This window comes from Pongo pygmaeus, chromosome 3, assembly GCF_028885625.2.
Source record: "Pongo pygmaeus isolate AG05252 chromosome 3, NHGRI_mPonPyg2-v2.0_pri, whole genome shotgun sequence".
Lineage (NCBI taxonomy): Eukaryota > Metazoa > Chordata > Mammalia > Primates > Hominidae > Pongo > Pongo pygmaeus.
This window is the reverse complement of record NC_072376.2, coordinates 100,730,094-100,750,826: the sequence shown is the minus strand read 5'-3', so window position 1 is coordinate 100,750,826 and position 20,733 is coordinate 100,730,094. Positions and strand designations below refer to the sequence as shown.

At 40.4% G+C, this 20,733-nt stretch overlaps 1 protein-coding gene across 1 annotated transcript in view; it reads right to left on the bottom strand.

The window, feature by feature from the left end:
• The window catches only part of HERC6 (HECT and RLD domain containing E3 ubiquitin protein ligase family member 6), a 125,157-nt gene extending 119,983 nt beyond the window's left edge, over positions 1-5,174 (bottom strand). The window contains exon 1 of the mRNA XM_054485345.2: positions 5,091-5,174. The gene's annotated coding sequence lies outside the window, so the exon portion shown is untranslated. The remainder of the gene's footprint in view (positions 1-5,090) is intronic.
• Between the last annotated feature and the right edge of the window lie 15,559 nt (positions 5,175-20,733).

The following is a 20,733-nucleotide window of genomic DNA, read 5'->3' as shown; positions in this document are numbered from 1 at the left end:
CAGGAAGTCTGGAAGAGAATACATCCAAAATGCTAATGGTGCTTATATGTGACAGTAAGAGGAATTTTTTAAATTCTGTATTTTATGTTTGCTATGGTCAACATGGATTCTTTTCATTATCATGAAGACTTTTTAAAAATTACAACATTTACATACATACGATGGTCAATTTTTTGTACTTTTATGATATTTGTTCCTACATGGGTCTTTAAACTTGACTAACTTTAAACTTTAAACTTGACTAAATGGCAAGTTTCAGAATGCAAATCATAAATTACTTTTAGAACAGATCCTATTAAAAAAAAAAAAAAAAAAGACAGCCTAAGCGCAGTGGTTCACGCCTGTAATCCCAGTACTTTGGGAAGCCGAGGCGGGCAGATCACGAGGTCAGGAGTTCGAGACCAGCCTGACCAACATGGTAAAACCCCATCTCTACTAAAAATACAAAAATTAGATGGGCGTGATGGCACACACCTGTAATCTCAGCTACTCAGGAGTCTGAGGCAGGAGAATCGCCTGAACCCGGGAGGCGGAGGTTGCAGTGAGCTGAAATCATGCCACCGCACTCCAGCCTGGGTGACACAGTGAGACTCCGTCTCAAAAAATAAAAGACAAAATCTTGGTCAGTGATGCATGATTGGTTTAGTTTCCTTTTCAAGATTATTTAGAAAAAATATTTAGCTGTGTACAGGGGCTGCTTTCCAACATACAGGGAGATGCTGTTTGAATACTCCTGCGAAGTGTCTGAAAGCAAATATTTGGTAATAATTCAAAAGAATTTCAAACCTCTTCTGGCTTCCTATCTCTGTGGTTTCTCTTTTCAGTTGAATACCCCTGAGACACCACAAACAAAACAAGTGCCCAATCAAATCCACTGTCTTAGCTTCTTCACATTCCCAGACCTCTGTTCTCCTTCCACCTTTCCCTGAATTGAAAGCAGGGCTTGTTTTCTCCAGAAAAACAAACAAACAGAAAGATCTGCAGGGGACTGCACTTCTCCTAGGAGGGTGCTAGGCCAGGACGGCCACATTTCTCAGAACTAAGGGGAACAGAAACTGTCAGGTGGAAGGAGTAAGCTCTCAAGAACAGCACAGCAGTAGCCCCGAGGAGCAGGGAGCACCTCGCAGCCAGGGTGAGTGTGAACTTTGAGAAGGAAGAAAGATGTTTAAAGGTGATTTGTAGGAAAGTTTGCCCTTGTAAAGTGCTGCATCCCTCAGCCCCACTCCCAGGACAGCACTCCACCTCCATCTTTATCCCCAGGCTTCGAACAAGGCAGTATAAAAACTGACTGTGTTGGAAGTCAGACTCCACCACTTGGTGGCTATATCACTTTGGTTAAGTTAGTTCACCTCTCTGTTCTAATTTCCTGAACTGATCTCCTCATTTGTATGGTCCCACCTACTGTATGAGGTTTTTGTGAGGATTAACTGAATTTATCCATTAACATAACCAAAACAATAACTCACTATGATTCTAAGAGCTATTTAGCCATGCGTGAGTTAGCTATTGTTTTTCTGGGCTGTTGGAGTTCAACAGATGCTGCTTTGAATGTACTTTGAGCAAACTCTAGCTCAAAAGGAATCTTGTAGAATTTGAGATACTATTTTGATTGTTACCATTATCCACTCAGTCACCCAATCACTCCTTTACCCCCTAAACTTAATCAAGCTCTGTTGATTCATACCCCTAAATAACTCTCCTCTCCAGTGCCTCAATTTTTGCTTAGATCACTACAAGAGCTACCAACATTTTTTTCCTTTCTTCAGCAACTTTCATCCTTGATGTGGAAGGAAATCAAGATATTTTACCCCAAAATATCTTTCTTTGATATACTTTGAGATAACTGCCAGAGGGCCAGCAAACAGAATTGGCCCTACAAAGCTGTCTTTCCTGGGGGAAATTTACATCTGTAGAGAATCTATATTCATGCAGCCAGGATTCCCTTGTCAGATCTAGGAAAGATTAAGAGTCTGACACCTTTATAGGTGAGAGAATTTGTCAAAGGTAAGAAGAGTTTGTCATCTATTCTGTCTGCTACCCATGAGGTTTCATCTATATAATAAGGCCAACTTTGCTAGGCAGGCCTCCTGTTCTGTCTCTCTCATAACCTGTTTTGCCACTAAAGCCTGGTTTACCACCATAGCCTGTTTTTGGCTGTGCTCTGAATCCATATTCTTTCTGTAACCTCGAGGTGGAGGGCTTTCATTTTGAAGGCCCCTGTGTCATGAAAAACTATGATCAAATAAATTTGTATGCCTTTTCTCCTATTAATCGTCCTCTTGTTAAATATTTTCAGCAAACCTTCAGAGGGTGAAGGGGACGCTTTCTCTTGCCTTCAACAACGTCCTTCAAAATGGCACCAGATCCACATGCATTACTCTCCAGCCTAAGCCCCACTGAGTTTGATCAATTACCATTATTTTGTTTTCAACTGAATGTCTTACCCTGAAGTCCTGCTGTTTCCCACCCACCTACCTCATCTTTGCTAGTACCCTCCTTGTACTGGCGTGACTCCAGTTCAAGTCCTTCCATGTTTCCTTTTCTTTCTTGGGGTTGATCTTTTCATGATTCTTTAACAAATCAGTTGCTATTAAGCCTTCATGACACTGATAAAAAATCTTCTCTTCTACAAAGTCTTTCTCAGCAATTCCAGGCAAAGTTAGTCATTTCCTCCTTTGTTTACATTTCACTTGATATATACCTTGTCTTTTCACATAACAGGTTGTGCTGGAATTATGTGTTCATGGGCCTCACTCAATAACAGGGAGTGAGCATATTTCTGTTTGCCCAGAGCCACCCCCACATGCTTGGCACATCAAAGATGTTTAATAACTATGTAGTGAGTGAATAATAAATAAATGGGTTAGTGTAACATCTCAGATGATATCTACATTGTGTCGATGAAAACAGTCAAACTCTGTAAAATATTTGAAGAGATTTATTCTGAGCCAGTTATGAGTGACTAATGGCCCATGACACAGCCTCAAAAGATCCTGAAAACATAAGCTTAAGGTGGTTGGGCCACAGCTTTGTTTTACACATTTTAGGGAGACATGAGACATCAATTAATACATGTAAGATGTACATTGGTTCAGTTCAGAAAGGTGAAACAACTGGAATTGGGGGTTTCCACATCGCAGGCAGATTCAAAAATTTTCTGATTGGCAATTGGTTGAAAGTGTTATTATCAATAGAAAGGAATGTCTGGATTATGATAAGGGTTGTGGAGACCAAGGTTTTATCATGAAGATAAAGCCTCCAGGTAGCAGATTTAAGAGAGAATAGATTGTAAATATTTCTTATCAGACTTAAAGAGCCTCTTGTATCAGTAATTCCAAAAGGGAGGAGGGTATAATGAGGCATTTTGGCTCACTTTTCTCATCATGGCCTGAACTCATTTTTCAGGTTAGCTTTGGAATGCCCCTGGCTGAGAGGAGGGGCCCATTCAGATGGTTGTGGTGCCTTAGAATTTTATTTTTGGTTTACAATTCATGGGAGAGTTAATATAGTAAAGGAGAGACAAACAGTATACAGGCTCCACCACTAGAGCATATGACTCTGGGCAAATTCCTCATGCTGTCTGTGCCTCCCTTTCCCCCTTGACAAAATAATGACAATGATATCTTTATGTGTATGTGAGCATTCAATTAATCAATACATGTAATTATATGTATTAGTTACTGTTGCTGTTGATGTTCATGGGGAGAGTATTACTGTAAACCCCAGGAAAGACAGGGACTTTGTTTTGACTCATCATTTAATTTCTAACATTTGTTATAGCATTTCTCGAGGAATAGGCATCCAATAAAGATTCAAGTGGGCACAGTGGCTCATGACTGTAATCCCAGCTACTCAAGAGGCTGAGGCAGGAGGATTGCTTGATGCCAGGAGTTTGAGACCAGACTGGGAATCATAGCAAGATGGTGTCTCTACAAAAAATTCAAAAATTGGCCAGAGGTGGTAGTGTGTGCCTTGTGTTCCAGGTACTCAGTAGGCTGAATTGGGAGGATTGCTTGAGTTTAGGAGTTTGAAGTTGCAGTGAGCTATGATTGCATCACAGCACTCCAGCCTGAGTGACAGAGTGAGTGAGACCCCCATCTCTCTCTCTCCTTTTTTTTTTTTTTTTTTTTTTTGGAGACAGAGTCTCACTCTGTTGCCCAGGCTGGAGTGCAGTGGCACAGTCTTGGCTCACTGCAACCTTTGCCTCCCAGGTTCAAGTGATTCTCCTGCCTCCACCTCTTGAGGATTCATCTTATTAGGTAGCTAAAATTGATATCATTTGCTGGATATATCATTTATCAAAAAGTGATTGGGCTGTGGGTATTTGACCTTTAAGTATGAAATGCATGCCTCCTTCTGAGCCAGAGTTACCAGTTTGTTGACTTTTCAGAGTTTGTTGACTTATCTGGAGTAGCTGGGATTACAGGCAACTGCCACCAGGCCCAGCTAATTTTTGTATTTTTTTTAGTAGAGACATGGGGTTTTGGCATGTTGGCCAGGCTGGTCTTGAACTCCTGACCTCAGGTAATCCACCTGCCTTGGCCTCCCAAAGTGCTGGGATTACTGGTGTGAGCCACCGTGCCTGGCCCCCAACTCTCTTAAAAACAAAAAAGAATTGTGAACTGAACATAAGTATAATAAAAAGAGAACATAAAAGAAAATAGTTAGAAATGCACTCACACACACAAAGGGCAAGTGGGAATGCATTTGTGCATTTGATACAAAGTACAAAACTGTTGCTAAGTCATCTTAGGTGCTCACCACTGTGGGATGAATAAGGGGGACAGTTCTGGAGGCTGGGAAGTCCAAGATCAAGGTACTGGCAGATTTGATGTCTAGTGAGAACCTGCTTCCTAGTTCCCAGTTTTCTCTCATGGCAGAAAGTTGATGAGAAAGCTCCCTGGGGTCTCTTTCATCAGGGCACTGATCCTATTCATGGGAGCTCCACCCTCATGAACTAATCAGCTACAAAAGGCCCCCACCTGCTAATACCATCACATTGGGGGTTAGGATTTCAACATATGAATTTAGAGGGACACAAACATTTAGTCTATAGTACAATGTAAATAATGACAACTAAGAATACTCACATAGGCCAAGCATGGCAGGTGGCTCATGTCTGATATCCCAGCACTTTGAGAGGCCGAAGTGGGAGGATTGCTTCAACCCAGGAGTTCAAAACCAGTCTAGGCAACATAGCAAGACCTTAGCTCTAAAAAATAAGTAAATAAATAAATAAATAAGTAAGAAAAATCAGCCAAATGTGGTGGTGTACACTTATAGTTCTAGCTACTTGGATAGCCAATGCAGGAGGATTGCTTGAACCCAGAAGTTCAAGACTGAAGTGAGCTATGATCTCACCCCTGCACTCCAGCCCAGGTGATACAGTGAGATCCTGTCTCAAAACAAAACAAAAAAAGAATATTCACACAGTAAAACTGAGCAAATTTTCTGTACAGTAAGTTCTCACTTAATGTCACCAATATGTTATTGGGAACTTCAACTTTAAGCAAAATAATGTATAATGAAACCAATTTTACCATAGGCTAATTGATATAAACAAGAGTTATGTTTCTATGGCATATTTCTGGTCATAGAAACATCACCAAACTTCTAAATAAAGACCTAAAACACTTCTAATATTAAACATTAAAATAAATAAATGTTTAAAGATAAGACAGGTAAATAAAAACAAGTAAGATACTTATTTATTTACTTGATTTTTGGTGAGTCAGTGAGTGACAGCAGTAGTAGTGGTGGTGGTTAAATCAAAAGTATTTGCAAAGCAAAATTAGTAAGAGGCCCCTCCTACCACTACACAGTTAAAAAACAAACAATAACCAATATAGCAGGCTCACTGAGCACTTTCATACCACATCATTTATTGTTGTGTGTTTGTATGATTACCATATACTTTATGAATATTTATTTTATAATAACTTGTATTCACTTATTTTCTAACCCGCTTATTCCAGTTCAGGGTCTTGGGTAGCTGGAACCTATCTCAGCAGCTCAGGGCGAGAAGTGGAAATCAACGCTGGACAGGCAGGACACCATTCCATCACAGGGCACACTCACACACACACCCACACTCAGATTAGGACATTTAGACACATCCACTCACCTAACGTGCACATCTTTGGAGTGTGGAAAGAAACTGAGTAGCCAGAGGAAACCCACACAGACATGGGGAGAATGTGTAAACTCCACACAAACAGTGGCCCCAGCTGGGAATTGATTTTTTTTTTCCTTATCAATGTCATAACACAATGACATTGAAAAAAACAATGTTATTCAAGGACCTGCTGTACTTAGTTTCATAATTTCACTGTATGTAACTCTGAACACCATATCTTTCTTTAGAGTTCACTTAAGATGCATCTTATTAGGTAGCTAAAATTGGTGTCATTTGCTGGATATTACTTATCAAAAAGTGATTAGGCTGCGGGTGTTTGACCTTTAATATGAAATGCATGTCTTCTCCTGAGCCAGAGTCACCAGTTTGTTGACTGTTCAGGATCTCGTCAAACTAGTTCTTTGCCCAGATAAAAAAAAGAGCTCAATGCCCAGATTGAAGCTTTAATTAGAAAGTTATGTTGAATCTTTTTGTAGCTATATCTTTGCCCACTTAGTTGATTCTCTCCTTAGGATAAATTTTCTCAAAAATAAATGCTGTGTTAAAATTTAATTGCAAGATTTTATTTTTCTTCCTCAACATTTTATTCTGTAAAAGTTTTTTTAAAACACAGAAGTAAAGAGAACAGTATAATAATTCGAATGTACTCATCACCCAGATGCAACAAACATGAACTCATGGCCACACTTCTTTCATCTATACTCTTACCTACTTTCCCCTCACTTACTCACCAGCGTTTTTTGTTTTTTGTTTTTTGAGACAGAATCTCACTCTGTCACCCAGGCTGGAGTGCCAGGGGCATGATCTCAGCTCACTGCAACCTCCGCCTCCCAGGTTCCAGTGATTCTTGTGCCTCTGCCTCCTGAGTAGCTGGGATTACAGGTGTGCACCACCAAGCCCAGCTGATTTTTGTGTTTTTAGTAGAGACAGGGTTTTACCATGTGGGCCAGGCTGGTCTTGAACTCCTGACCTCAAGTGATCCGCCCACCTCAGCCTCCCAAAGTGCTGGGATTACAGGTGTGAGTCACTGCGCCTGACCCTCACCAGCCTATGTTGAAGCAATCCAAGCTATTATAAAATTTCTTTCATAGTATTTCAATATCTATCTCTAAAATATAAGAACTATTTAATATAACAATGCTATTACTGCAGGTATACAAAGTTAAACATAATGCAAAAGGTCTGTGCATTTTAACGGTTGTTACATATTGCTACTGTCCCCTTAAAAGGGTACAGCAATTTGCCCTTACAGCCCTAGTTTATAGCAGTGCCATCCCTGATATTATCAGTCTTTTTCATATCCATCAATCTATAGCTCTCAAAAATGATGTCTTGTTCCAACTCTCACTTCATTGATTGTTAATGAGGTTGAGAAACTTCTCATTTTATATTGACCATTTATATTTCTTCTTCTACAATTACTTATTCACATTCTCTTTTATTGTTCTATGCATCAATCTTATTTTCATATTGATTTATAAGTTTAAAAAGCAAGAATTTTAACACATATTGCATTATCTATATTGTATATAATAGAAAAAGTCTGAAGATGGATTTTCAAATAAAAGTATAAAGTACTCATGATAAATACATACCATGTGTATTAGTCTATTTTGTATTGCTATAACAGAATCCCTGAGCCTGAGAAGTTTATAAAGAAAAGAGATATATTTAGCTCATGGTTCTGCAAGCTGGGAAGTTCAAGATTAGGCAGCAACATCTGGCAGCTTCCAACAAGGACCTCATGCTTGGTCAAAACATGGAGAAATGGAAGGCGAACCAGGTTTGTGTGAGAAAGGGCAAAACACTAGAGGCAACTTCATTTTATTTTTTGTATTTCAATGGCTACAAAGGCACCCTCACTTTATAACAACCGGCTCTCAGAAACTAATCCATTCCCATGAGAACTAACCCTGTCTTGTGAGAAGGACATTAATTTATCTTAATGACCTAATCATTTAGAGACACCATCTGCCCTGCCAACATTGTCACATTGGAGACCAGTCCACAACATGAGCTTTGGTGGGGACAAATGATATTGAAACCATAGTGAGAAGTGACAGCATGCTGGCAGCCCTCACAGCCCTCGCTCACTCTTGGCGCCTCCTCGGCCTTGGCGCCCACTCCGGCCGCGCTTGAGGAGCCCTTCAGCCCGCCACTGCACTGTGGGAGCCCCTTTCTGGGCTGGCCAAGGCCAGAGCCAGCTCCCTCAGCTTGCCGGGAGGTGTGGAGAGAGAGGCGCAGGCAGGAACTGGGGCTGCGCACAGCGCTTGTGGGCCAGCGCGAGTTCCGGGTGGGAGTGGGCTCCGCCACCCGCACTCTGAGTGGCCCTGGGCAGTGAGGGGCTTAGCACCTGGGCCAGCAGCTGCTGTGCTCAACTTCTCGCTGGGCCTTAGCTGCCTCCCCACAGGGCAGGGCTTGGGACCTGCAGCCCACCATGCCTGAGCCTCCACCCCCCCACTGCCCGCTGTGGGCTCCTGCGCCGCCGGAGCCTCCCCAGCGAGCACCGCCCCCTGCTCCAGGGTGCCCAGTCTCATCAACCACCCAAGAGCTGAGGAGTGCGGGCACACTGCATGGGACTGGCAGGCAGCTCCACCTGCAGCCCAGTGCGGGATCCACTGGGTGAAGCCAGATGGGCTCCTGAGTCTGGTGGGGACTTGGAGAATCTTTATGTCTAGCTAAGGGATTGTAAATACACCAATCAGCACTCTGTATCTAGCTCAAGGTTTGTAAACACACCAATCAGCACCCTGTGTCTAGCTCGGGGTTTGTGAATGCACCAATCGGCACTCTGTATCTAGTTACTCTGGTGGGGACTTGGAGAATCTTTATGTCTAACACCAATCGGCACTCCGTATCTAGCTCAAGGTTTGTAAATGCACCAATCAGCCCTCTGTGTCTAGCTCAGGGTTTGTGAATGCACCAATCGGCACTCTGTATCTAGTTACTCTGGTGGGGACTTGGAGAACTTTTATGTCTAGCTAAGGGATTATAAATACACCAATTGGCATTCTGTATCTAGCTCAAGGTTTGTAAATGCACCAATCAGCACTCTGTGTCTAGCTCACGGTTTGTAAATACACCAATCGACACTCTGTATCTAGCTAATCCAGTGGGGAGGTGGAGAACTTTTATGTCTAGCTCAGGGATTGTAAATGCACCAATCAGCACCCTGTCAAAACGGACCAATCAGCTCTCTGTAAAACAGACCAATTGGCTCTCTGTAAAATGGACTAATCAGCAGGATGTGGGTGGGGCCAGATAAGAGAATAAAAGCAGGCTGCCCGAGCCAGCAGTGGCTAGGCACTTGTGTCCCCTTTCACACTGTGGAAGCTTTGTTCTTTCGCTCTTTGCAATAAATCTTGCTGCTGCTCACTCTTTGAGTCCACACTGCCTTTATGAGCTGTAACACTCACCATGAAGGTCTGCGGCTTCACTCTTGAAGCCAGTGAGACCACGAACCCACCGGGTGGAATGAACAACTCTAGATGCGCCGCCTTAAGAGCTGTAACACTCACTGCGAAGGTCTGCAGCTTCGATCCTGAGTCAGTGAAACCACGAACCCACCAGAAGGAAGAAACTCCAAACACATCCGAACATCAGAAGGAACAAACTCCGGACATGCTGCCTTTAAGAACTGTAACACTCACCGTGAGGGTCCACGGCTCCATTCTTGAAGTCAGTGAGACCAAGAACCCACCAATTCCAGACACAGTAGCACCATGGTGCACTATGCAGTCCTTAATAAGTATATGTTTATAAAAACCCATTGAATATACAACACCAAGAATGAACCTCAATGTAAACTATGAACTCTGGGTGATAATGATGTGTCAATGTAGACTCATTGATTGTAGCAAATATAACAACTCACCATTCCCAGCTGTGGTGGCTACAATGGAAGACTCCTTCTGTTTGATTAAACTCTCCAATCAAAAGACATAGAGTGGCTGAATGGAAGAAAAAACAAGACCCCATGATCTGTTGCCTACAAGAAACACATTTCACCTATAAAGATACATATAGACTTAAAAAAAGAGATGAAGAAAGATATCCATGCTGGTGTAAACCAAAAAGAGCAGGAGTAGCTATACTTATATCAGACAAAATAGATTTCAAGACAAAAACTCTAAAAAGAGACAAAGAATGTCATTATATAATGAGAAAGGGGTCAATACAGCAATAAAATATAATGATTATAAATATATATGCACCTAACACTAGAGCACCCAGATATATAAAGCAAATATTATTGGAGCTAAAGAGAGAGATAGACCTCAATACAATAATATCTGGAGTCTTCAACATTTCCCTTTCAGCATTGGACAGATCTCCCAGAGAGAAACTCATTAAGGAAATATTGAACTTAATCTGCACTATAGATCAAATGAACCTAATAGATAGATAGTTACAGAACATTTCATCCGATGTCTGCAGAATATACATTCTTTTCCTCAGTACATTGATCATTCTCAAGGATAGACCATGTATTAGGTCACAAAACAAGTCTTAAAGCACTCAAAAAACTGAAATCATATCAAGCATCTTCTCTGACCACAAAGAAATACAATTAGAAATTAACAACAAGAGGAATTTTGGAAATCATACAGATGCATGGAAATTAAACAATATGCTCCTGGAGGACTAGTGAATCAATGAAGAAATTAAGAAGAAAATTGAAAAATTTCTTAAAACAAATGATAATGGAAACACAGCATAGCAAAACCTATGGAATACAGCAAAAGCAGTACTAAAAGAGAAATTTGTAGCTATAAGTGCCTACATCAAAAAAGAAGAAAAACTTCAAATAAATAACCTAAAAACACACCTTAACGAACTATAGAAGCAAGAGCAAAACAACCTCAAACTTAGTAAAAGAAAGGTAATAATGAAGATCAGAGCAGCGATCAATGAATTTGAAATGAAGAAGACACACACAAAAATCAATGCAACAAAAAGTTGATTTTTTGAAAAGATAAACCAAGTTAACAAACTTTAGCCAGACTAATGAAGAAAAAGAGAAACCCTAAATAAATAAAATCAGGGATGACAAAGGAGATATTACAACTGCTATCACAGAAATTTAAAGAATAATTGGTGACTACCCTGAGCAAGTGTATACCAATAAATTGGAAAATCTAGAAGAAATGGATAAATTCCTAGATATATACAACCTACCAAGATTGAACCATGAAGGAATCCAAAACCTGAATAGACCAATAACAAGTAATGAGATTAAAGCCATAGTAAAAAGCCTCCCTGTAAAGAAAAGCCCAGGACCCAAGTTTCAACATAAAAATCATAAAAGGAGACAAAGAAGACCATTATATAATGCTAATGGGATCATTTCAGTAAGAGGATGTAACAATTGTAAATTTATATGCACCTAGCACTGGCACACCCAGATATAGAAAGCAAATATTATTAAAGCTAAAGAGAGAAATAGACCCCAGTGCACTAATAGCTGGAGACTTCAATATCCCACTCTTAGCATTGGGCAGATCTTCCAGACAGAAAATCAACAAAGAAATGTTGAACTTAATCTGCACTATAAACCAAATGAGCCCAATAGATATTTACAGAGCATTTCATCCAATGGCTGCAGAATACACATTCTTCTGCTCAGCATGTGGATCATTTGCAAGGATAAGCCATATATTAGACTACAAAACAGTCTTTAAAAATTCAAAAAAATCGAAATTATATTAAGTATTTTCTCTAAGCATGGTGTAATAAAACCAGAAATCAATCACAAGAGGAATTTTAGAAACTATACAAATACTTGGAAATTAAAGAATATGTTCCTGAATGACCAGTGGGTCAATGAAGAAACTAAGGGAAAAAAATTAAAAATTTATTGGAACAAATGAAATAACAAATTAGCCAAGTGTGGTGGTGCATGACTTTAGTCCCAGCTACTCCGGAGGCTGAGATTGGAGGATCACTAGAGCCCAAGAGGTCGAGACTGCAGTGAGCTGTGATCATCCCATTGAACTCCAGCCTGGGCAAACAAAACAAGATCCTGTCTCAAATATGTATATATTCTTCTACTAAGTTTGAGACAGGATCAAACTTAGTAGAAAAAAGCAATAATAAAGACCAGAGCAGCAATCAATGAATTTGAAATGAAAAACAGCACACAAAAAATCAATGAAACAAAAAGTTGTTGTTTTGAAAAGATAAACAAAATTGACAAACCTTTAGCCAGACTAATGAAGAAAAGAAATAATAAAGACTAGGTCAGAAATAAATAAAATTGAAATCAAGAAAACAATAGAAAGGATCAATGAAACAAAATGTTGGGTTTTTTTTCAAAAGATAAACATAATTGCAAATATTTAGCTACACTAAGAAGAGAGAAAACCCATATAAATAAAATCAGAGATGAAAAAGAGGACATTACAATCAACACCACAGAAATTCAAAGGATCACTGGGAGCTACTATGAGTAACTATATGCCAATAAATTGGAAAACCCAAAAGAAATGGATAAATTCCTAGGCACATACAACCTACTAAGATTGAACCATGAAGAAATCCAAAACCCAAACACACAAATAACAAGTAATAAGATCTAAATTGTAATGAAAAGCCCCACAGCAAAGAAAAGCCCAGGACCAGATGGCTTCACTGTTGAATTTTACCAAATGTTTAAAAAACAAATACCTAATCCTACTCAAACTATTCTAAAAAATAGAGGAGGAAGGAATACTTCCAAACTTATTCTACAAGGTTGGTATTACCCTGATACCAAAACCAGACAAAAACACATCAAGAAAACAACAGGTTAATATCTCTGATGAATGTAGGTGCAAAAATCCTCAACAAAATACTATTATAGCAAACCAAATTCAACAACACATAAAAAAGGTTGTTCATCATGACCAAGTGGGATTTATCCCAGGGATGCAAGAATGGTTCAACATATGCTACTCAATCAATGTGATACATCATATCAAGAGAATGAAGGAAAATGCCTGGTGTGGTGGCTCATGTCTCTGATCCAAGCACACACTTGGGGAGGCTGAGGCAGGAGGATCTCTTTGAGTTTGAGACCAGCCTTGGAAATATAGGGAGATCTTGTCCCTACAAAAAATTAAAAAATTAGCCAAGTGTGGTGGCACATGCCAGTAGTCTCAGCTACTCAGGAGGCTGAGGTGGGAGGATTGCTTCAGCCCAGGAGGCAGAGATTGCTATGAGCCAAGATTGCACCACTGCACTTAAGCCTGGGCAACAGAGTGAGACCCTGTCCCCAAAACAACAACAACAACAACAATAACAACAACGAGAATGAAGGACAAAAATGATATGATCATTTCAATTGATATTAAAAAAGGATTCAAAAACTTCAGCATCTCTTCATGATAAAAACCATCAAAAAACTGGGTATAGAAAGAATATACCTCAACACAATAAAAACCATATATGACAGACTCATGGTTAGCATCATACTGAATGGAGAAACACTGAAAGCCTTTCCTGTAAAATCTGGAATATGACAAGGATGCCCACTTTCACCACTGTCATTCAACATAGTACTGGAAGTTTTAGTTAGAGCAATTAGACCAGACAAAGAAATGAAGGCGATCCAAATTGGAAAGGAAGAAGTCAAATTATCCTTGTTTGCAGATCATACGCTCTTATATTTAGAGAAACCTAAAGACTCCACCAAAAAACTATTAGAATTGATTAGCAAATTCAGTAAAGTTGCAGGATACAAAACCAACATACAAAAATTAGTAGCATTTCTATACATAAACGGTGAATTGTTTTTTCTATTTTTATGAATAACAATTCCAAAATTTATGTATTTATGTATGTATGTATGTCTTTATTTTGAGAGAGGGTGTCACTGTCTCGTCCAGGCTGGAGTGAAGTGGCTGGCACAATCTTGGACTCACTGCACCCTCTGCCTCCTGGGCTCAAGAGATCCTCCCACCTCAGTCTCCTGAGTTGGCCTTTATGCAAGGTTGCAGTTTTTGCTTTCACTTGACAGGATAATGGTCATTTGATTTATTTAATTGGGTGCCTTTAAGCCTAGGTTTATGGCTCAAAACCATTATGCAAACTGGGATTGTCATATTACTATTAATTTTACTTCATATGTTCCCTTTTTAAACTTTATATTTGTTGCTTGTTAAACTTTTGCAGAAGTACGATTTCTTTTTTTTTTTTTTTTTTTTTGAGACAGAGTCTCACTCTTTCACCAGCTGGAGTGCAGTGGCACAATCTTGACTCACTGCAACCTCCACCTCCTGGTTCAAGTGATTCCCCTGCCTCAGCCTCCCGAGTAGCTGGGACTACAGGTGTGCACCACAATGCCTGGCTAATTTTTTGTATTTTAGTAGAGATGGGGTTTCATCATGTTTGCCAGGATGGTCTCAATCTCCTGACCTTGTGATCCACCTGCCTTGGCCTCTCAAAGTGCTGGGATTATAGGCGTGAGTCACTGCTCCCCACGCCCGGCAAGAAGTATGACTTCTAACAGAATAATGCTAGCCTAGCACTTTGAGTTCATAGTGAAAGAATATATAACAGACAAAATAAAACTTAATTATGTATAATTATGTATACTCCAGGTATACTTAGCCTCAGAGCCACTCCTTTTAAACCTCCCTTATTGCTCAAATGTGGCTTAAAGGGTTTTGACACTGACTCTAGCTGCCATTTACTCTCTCCACTGTGGAATCAGACCACCAAACCAGAATGGGTCCATCCTGGCACTGAGGAACAATCAAATCTTTAGCATGGTAACGACATACTCAGAGTGGGTAAGGGAAAAAAACCATCTAACTACAGGATGATTGATCAATGATGTTTTCAGAGAAAGATCTTAATCAAAAAGGGGACACGTGAAAGTTGTCAGAATCAAAATGGAGTAACTGGCGCTAACAAAAATCATGACAAATAGATCTGGAAAATCCTATGAAGACAGGGTTCTTGCGCATAAATATTTGATAACAAAAACTATCACAAAAGACTGCAAAAACTGCAACCTTGCACAAAGGCCACTGCAAACTTACAAAAAAAAAATACTTCTGTGAGGACATCTGTCCAGCAACTGCTTGACCAATGTCAGACTGGAGTCACTCTTGTTATTGATGCTGGTAGCCAAAGATCATTATCTTAAAACAACGATGTCTTTTTTCAAAAAAAAAAATAACTTTTGTCTTCCGTTACCTCCCTGAATATGCATATTAGTTTACTATGTCACATATATTCCCACTGCAATGCCCTATATCTGAATAAATATCATTTTCCTTTAGAGATCTTCTCTCCATTTATTATGTAAGTTGACAACGCTCAGCTATAAATGGTGACACCAAGAGATGAAACCAAGTCCATCTGCCATGGAACGCGGCTTAGTCCATTTTAACATTAGGCAGGAAGGTCTGTGAAGAAATGCTAGGAGCAGAATGATGCAAAAAGTGCAGTTGTGGAGTGAACAAGGGGTACATTTGTTTTAAGGAAACCAGCCTATGGTATATAGCTGGGCTGATAGAAAAACTGAAGGAGCACACCAAGGGCCATTGTAGAGTCAATGGTTCAGCTCCTTAGATCAGCACAAAACCAACCATTTTCAAATTCAGGAAACCAAGGTTCAAATGTTGTTTTGGAGAAACAAACCCTCACTATTGACCCTTAAAAGAGTTAAGAAACATTAGGCCATCTCAAAATGTTGCCAAAATCTTGCAACATCTATTCTTATTGATTGTTTCAGCTTATGTAACTGTAGGTGAAGTCATACACCCTCTTATCCAAGGCACTGATCTCTCCTGCAGTCTTACTGATGGATGCTTTTTGATGTTTTCTAGCTCCATATATTCTGACCTTTTATGACGCATAGGAAAAGAGATCCAAGCACAGGACTAATTGCCACTTCTATTTGAGTGAGCTATCTTTTTATTTCAATGTATTATTACAAAATATATTGATTTACGTGTATGCATTTTCCTTTTTTTTTTGGAGACAGGGTCTCACTCTGTTACTCAGGCTGGAGTGCAGTGGTATGAACATGGCAACACAGCTCACTGCAGCCTTGATCTACTGGGCTGACACGATCCTCCTGCCTCAGCCTCCCATTTAGCTGGGACCACAGGCATGTGCCACTGCACTTGGCTAAGTTAAAAAAAAATTTTTTTTTTGTAAAGATGGGGTCTCACTTTGTTTGCCCAAACTAGTCTTGCACTCCTGAGCTCAAGCAGTCCTCCTACCTCAGCCTCTCAAAGTGCTGGAATTATAGGCATGAGCCACTGTGCTCAGCCTACATGCATTTTTAACTTATGGAAATGGTATTGTATTATATATCTCCTCCCGGGTTTTACATTTTTCCACTCAATGCTTATGTATTTAAAACTCATCTATGCCACTTAGCCTACATTTAAGCCGATGCTGCTCACCGAGGTATTAGACTCCAACATAGACACCCACCACATTTTACCTGTCCACTCTCCCACGGATGAGCCCCCAGATAGCCTCCAGCTCCTTGTCACCCAGAGCTGTACAGAGCTGTGATACAGCAAGCGTCTATGCACATGTTCCCATATAGCCCTGTGTGAAAATTTCTTTGGGCTATATACCTGGAGCAAAATTGTTGGATCATAGAATATATATTTTCTTCTCCTCTTTTTTTGAGAGAGGGTCTCTCTGTGTCACCCAAACTGGAGTGCAGTGGTGCAATCATGATCAAGTGATCCTCCTACCTCAGCCTCCAAAGTAGCTGGGACCACAGGCATGTGCAACCATAACTGGTTAATTTTTAAAAAAACTTGTTGTACAGACAGTGATATGGTTTGGCTGTATCCCCACCAAAAATCTCATCTTGAATTGTAATCCTCATAATCCCCATGTGTCAAGGGCGGGACCAAGTATAGAGATAATTAGATTAGGGGGGTGGTTTCCCCCATGCTGTTCTCCTGATAGTGAGTGAGTCTCATGAGAGCTGATGGTTTTATAAGTGTCTGGAATTTCCCCTGCTTGCACTCACTCCATCCTGCTGCCATGTGAAGAAGGTGCCTGCTTCTCCTTTGCCTTCTGCCATGATTATAAGTTTCCTGAGGCCTCCCCAGCCATGGGAAACTGTGAGTCAATTAAACGTCTTTCCTTTACAAATTACCCAGTCTCGGGTATTTCTTCATAGCAGTGTGAGAATGAACTAATACAGACGAGGTCTCACTATGTTGTCCAGGCTGGTCTCAAACTCCTGGGCTCAAGTGATCCTCTCACTTTGGCCTCCCAAAGTGCTATGATTATAGGAGTGATGCTCAGCCTCCTATCTCACTTTTCAATAGCTTTTATGAAGTATAATTCATCTACCATATAATTCACTCATTTAAAGTGGATAATTCAATAGTTTAAAATATATTCACAGGGTTGTGCAACTGTCACCACAATCAATTTTAGAACATTTTCATCACTCCCTCCAAATCCAGTATCCATGAATATTTACTCCCTATTTCTCCCCAAACTCCCAGACTCCTCAGCCTAGACAACCATGAATCTACTTCCTGTGTCTACAGATTTTCCTATTCTGAGCATCTCATATAAACGGAAGGGCACAGTATGTGGCCTTTTGAAACTGGTTTCTTTTACTTAGCATAATGTTACAAGGTTCCTCCATGTCATAGCATGCATCAGTACCTTATTCCTTTTTTGTTGTTGTTGTTGTTGAGATGGAGTTTCACTCTGTCACCCAGGCTGGAGTGCAATGTTGCAATCTTGGCTCACTGCAACCTCCACCTCCTGGGTTCAAGCCATTCTCCTGCCTCAGCCTCCCAAGTAGGCATGTGTCACCACGCCCAGCTAATTTTTCTATTTTTAGTAGAGATAGGGTTTCACCATGTTGGCCAGGCTGGTCTCGAACTCCTGACCTCAAGCGATCCGCCTGCCTAAGCCTCCCAAAGTGTTGGGATTACAGGCGTGAGCCACTGCACCCGGCCTTTTATTCCTTTTTATTGCTGAATAATGTTCCATCCTATGACCGTATCACATTTTCTTTATCCATTCATTGGTTGACAGACATTTGGGTTGTTTGCATTTTTTGGCTATTATAGATAATCTGCTATGTACATTCATGTCCAGTTGTCTCTTGGTATCTGTGGGGTACTGGTTCTAGGACCACCATGGATACTAAAATCCAAGGATACTCAAGTCCCTTAGTATTTGCATATAAACTACACACATCCTTTGGTCTACTGTAAATCATCTCTAGATTACTTATAATACCTCATACAATGTAAATGCTATGTAAATAGTTGTATATTGTATTTTTAATTTTTATTACTGTTTATTGTATCATTTTTTAATGCCCCATCTGCTTTCAGGATATTATTATTTTTTACCTTTTTCCCCTAAATATTTTTGATCCATGGTTGAATGCAAGGATGTGGACTTCATGGACGTAGAGGGCCAAGTGTACATGGTTTTACAGAGATGTGTATTTGTTTTAATTTCTCTTGGGTATATACCTAGGAACAGATGGGTCAAATAGTAACTCTATGTTTAATGTTTTGTATATTGCCAAACTGTTTTCCACAGTGGCTGTACCATTTTGTATTCTTACCAGCAATATATGAGAATTTCTCCACATCCTTGCCTACACTCATGTGAAGAGGAAAAGCAAAGTTTTTTCTCTCTACTCACACACTCAACGTAGAACACTTCTGTGACCAGATATGTAAAGGTATTTCCTGACACACCAACTTCTCTAGTGGACACCAACTGGGTGTCCACTAGAGAATTCAATTCAATTCAATTCTGACACTATCTAGATAGTATCAGATCCCACAGGATGTTTCCCACAAGACTTCCCCTAACTTCCAACACCAATCCAAGTAGGTTGTCACCTACACTTCTCACCAATGGGCTATAAAATCCCCTGACACCTTTTCCAGAGTTTGGTGGGTAGAGCTGAAAGTTTCAACCCTCTAATCACTTGGTCCTTCTAGTGACCAGTCCCATCCTGAGGCTATCTCAGAGCCCCACCCTAGATAAAAAATACCAAAGGTTTTAGGTACTCTGTGACAGGAACTGGGGACAAAGACCAAAAGTATTTCGTATTATACTACAATTTGTTAATGTCCATTTTAAAAAATTACTGCCATCCTTTTAGGTGTGAAGTGGTATCTCATTGTAATTTTTATTTGCATTTCCCTAATAACTAATGATGTTGCATCTTTTTGTTAGGTTATTGGCAATTTGTATATCTTCTTTGGAGAACTATCTATTCAGATTCTTCCCCATTAAAAAAATTTTTCTGGCTGGGCGCAGTGGCTCACGCCTGTAATCCAAGCACTTTGGGAGGCCAAGGCGGGTGGATCACGAGGTCAGGAGATCGAGACCATCCTGGCTAACATGGTGAAACCCCGTCTCTACTAAAAATACAAAAAAATTTTGGTGGCGGGCACCTGTAGTCCCAGCTACTCAGGAGGCTGAGGCAGGAGAATGGCATGAACCTGGGAGACGGAGCTTGCAGTGAGCCAAGATGGCGCCACTGCACTCCAGCCTGGGCGACAGAGCAAGACTCCATCTCAAAAAAAAAAAAAAAAAAAAAAAAAAAATTTTTTTTTAGAAACAGGGTCTCACTGTCGCCCAGGCTGGAGTTCAATGGCGTTATCACAGCTCCCTGCAGCCTCAACCTCCCAGGCTCAAGCAGTCCTCCCACTTCAGCCTTCCAAGTAGCTAGGACAACAGGCATGTGCCACTACACCTGGCTTTTTTTTTTTTTTTTTTCTGGTAGAGATTGGGGTCGGGGGATAGGGAGTCTCACTGTGTTGCCCAGGCTGGTCTCGAACTCCTGGGCTCAAGGGATCTTGATGCCTCGGCCTCCCAAAGTGTTGAGATTACAGGCGTGAGCCACAGAGTCCAGCCACCAGTACAGCCATTTTTTCATTGAGCTATTTGTCTTTTCATTACTGAGTTGCAAAAGTTCTTTATATGTTCTGAATACAAGCCTCTTATCAGATATATGATTTACAAATATTTTCTTGGGCTAATTGCCTCTTAGCTTCAATGTCAAAAATGGAACAGTATGTGAAGGCCAAAACAACTTCATCTTAGATGGGAGGTCAGAGTAACTCCATCTTGGACAGTAATCCGCCATGTTGACTTCAGATTAACCTCAGTTCTGGGAATGCCTCTGAGATGTCCAGCTCATCTATTGTCCCTTGTGTTAGAGCATGTACTTACCATCAGTCCTGCCCTCAGGGAAAATTCCTACCCATTCCCTCTGAAGCCAGAGTGCCCGTCACCTCTGGTATATAAACCCTGGGTCTGGGAGGTAATAGTGTGGGGATCTGCCATCTTTTTTCACTGCCTCTGGTGACATAGACATGGCTTCTGTTCATAAGTCTGTATTAAATGTTTCCTTCTAAGAAATTGGATTTGTCAACCTCTTTCTTTGACTTCTCAGCTTCCTCGGATTTTGTGGTAGGTTTGGATAGACTGCCCACCACAGAAAAACCTGCTACCACTACTTACAGGATACTACTGGGTAGATGTAGATTGGATTGACAAGGAGTGGAAGAAATTTCGAAAGCAGATTCTAGACTGGTTATGAATTCAGTTCAACTAATTTCCCACACTAATGAACACTACCT